The sequence below is a fragment of the Penaeus monodon genome, chromosome 26 (genome assembly GCF_015228065.2).
Source record: "Penaeus monodon isolate SGIC_2016 chromosome 26, NSTDA_Pmon_1, whole genome shotgun sequence".
NCBI classification, from domain to species: Eukaryota; Metazoa; Arthropoda; class Malacostraca; order Decapoda; family Penaeidae; genus Penaeus; species Penaeus monodon.
The window spans coordinates 21,814,766-21,817,703 of record NC_051411.1 but is presented as its reverse complement, the minus strand read 5'-3'; positions in this window follow the sequence as shown (position 1 = coordinate 21,817,703).

Sequence of the window (2,938 nt, the reverse complement as noted above, 5' to 3'; positions counted from 1 at the left end):
TATATATATATACCAGGCCGCGGTGGCCGAGTGGTTAGAGCATCGTACTCAAGACTGTTACAACGGCAATCTGAGTTCGAGGGTTCGAGTCACCGGCCAGCGCGTTGCTCCCTTGGGCAAGGAACGTCACCTCGATTGCCTGCCTAGCCGCTGGGTGGGCAAGCCAGCCCAAGTCAGTGCTGGTCCCAGAACCGGGTAAATAGAGATGGTGACTCGATAAAAACACCGAGCGGAAGGCAACGATAAACCACCGCTCTAAATTGCCAAGAAAATCATGGAAATCCATGATCGCCAATGTCCTTGTGGGACAGGGCACTTGAAAAAAAAAAACAAAAAACAAATATATATGTATGTATTTATATATATGTATAAATATTATGTATTTATATATATTGTAAATATTATGAATTTATATATGTATATGTAAATATATGTATGTATATATTATATATGATATGTAGAGGTACAGAGCTATGGCCCACCTGCGTGTGGACACACTCTGGCTCCGTACCAACTCCTGCCCCCTAGCCACCCTGGGGTAATGGGGTGGCTCGGGGGAGCTGGGCCTTGCCAGTCCTCCTCCCCCCAGAAAGACCCACCAGCAACGACATAAATAAATGGATGTGCTGGGGGGAGGGGTGCTGTCCCTCTCACCCAGCAAGCAAGGCGGGCTGTGGGTCCCGCTGGGAAGACAAATGTCAGGGCGCAGGATTGAAATGGGTTACTTGTCCCACCTGCACCCCGGCGGGCGCCAACCCACCATGAAACTTGTGGGGCAAAGCCCTTGGGAACCCCACAGGCGGATGGGCGGTCCCACAGCCTGCCGATCCCCTTTATTTGGGGCAGTGTCGGCAGGGGCGGCAGAGGTGGCGTGCACCCAGAGTGACCACCCGAGGCTTAACCTCAGGAGTGCTTTCCGGGTAGGTGCTTGGAACATCTGGTCCTTGCAGCAGGATGAGCAGTTACTTCTGCTATCACAGGAATTGAAGCGGCTGGGAGTTGAGGTGGCTGCCCTCTCAGAGGTGAGAAGACCTGGTAGCGGCACAATCAGTATGGGTGGGTACACCTACTACTGGTTGGGCCACAGTGATGGTCACCACCTCCAGGGTGTAGCCATAACCATCTCCAGCCAACTTCAGCCCTCGGTAGTTGAGGTGACACCAGTTGATGAGTGTATTATAGCATTGAGATTGAAGCATGCTTTTGGCTTCATGTCTCTTATTGCTGTATAAGCCCCTACCGATGTATGTAAAATTGATGTGAAAGAGGCGTTCTACGCCAAACTTGCATCTGTGACAGACAATTGCCCCCGACGAGATATTCGCATTGTTCTGGGTGATTTCAATGCGGTATCCAGCTGTGACTGAGCTGGCTATAAGATGTCTGTTGGCCCCCATGGCATGGGAGCTGATCCCAGCAGCGAGAATAGCCTCCTTCCCTGGGACTTCGCTAGGTCCCAGAAAATGAGAATCTCTGGCTCCTGCTACCAGTGCTCCAACCCGCATCGCTGGACATGGTACAGTGATATGGGTATAGTGGCCAAGGAGATCGAGCACGTTCTTGTTAGCACGCGATGGAGGATCCTCCAGAACTGCAGGGTTTACCAGAGTGCCGATTTCTGTGGCACTGACCATAGGCTGGTTGTGGCTACTTCAAAACTCCCCGTCCCTCCAGTGGCCACCCTAAGGTGTTTCACCTGGACAGACGTAGGGAGGAGGAGTGTGCGCATGGGTTCTCCATGGCAGTCTCTGACTGATTCAACCTGATGGACCCAGTTGCTCTGTGGGAGCTGTTCAAGAACGTAACACTCGAAGGAGCTCAGGATTCCAGAATTCCATCTCCCTTGAGACATTAGAGGCCACTGAAGTGTGTCGCAAGATCGGCTGAGGGTAACAATCCTGTGCGCTGGTGTGTAGGGCTCAGACAGCTGAGAAGGCAAGGAAAAATTCACAGAATCTTGTGGGGAGTTGAAGGCCTTTTTCTTGGTAAATGACCTTTTCCCCCGCTACCAAGCCTAGAAAACAACTTAAGCCCCTAAAAGATGACTGCAGCCGATCAGCGGTGGAGGATCACCAGACATGTGGGGGTTTCGTGAACGTTGGGGGCCCCTGATATTTTGAGCAGTTGTACCAGGTAACCCTCCAAAATTATTTTGGATGCAAGTATGTACAGTACCTGTGTGGACCCAAACCCTCAGCGGGGAACCCCCACCCTAACAGAGGTTGGGATGGTGTTTTTCCAAGCGAAGAGGGGGGAAAGCGGCGGCTATGTGAATCCTGCGAACCCTAAAGGGGGAGGTAACCTATGGCTCGGCCCCGCTACGTTGTCGGGTCCCATTCCCTGAGTTTGGGAAAGGGGAAAGAAGATCGTTGTGATTGTGAACACCGTCGTGAGTTTGGTTGTGGGTTGCTTGCAACCTACAACAAGCTCAAGAAGGCGTTTGACGGGCATCGGGAAGTTATGGGAGATCCTGAGATGGGGAATTCCGACACGATTATTGGCCTAAACAACCCTTTTTATACTGTACTAAAATGCTGTAAAAGTGGGTGGTGGTCTTCGAATTTTTCCTTTTTTCAGGGGGGGGACAAGACTGTTTTTTTGACTAACACTTTTAAAACCCCTGTAGGTCTGGATAATGGGCAGAGCTACTAGCCAAAAGTCTTGGAGCAAAATAGGAATATCAAGTCTCGACTTGATTTGGCCGGTTGCTATCCCTCTGAGCCGGAGTCACTGGTGGGGCTTTGAGCATTAGAAAGAGGTGAAGCCCCGGGCCTAAGGTTTTCCCGGACCAAAACCCAAAATTTAGGGCTTTAGGGGGTGTTAGGGGGCCCCCTTTAGTCGATCCATCTTGTGGGGGAACTGAAGTTACAAAGTTTTACTACCTTTTGGGAGCTTTCCCCCATCTCTGGGGTGTGACCAAGAAGTCAATAAACGGATT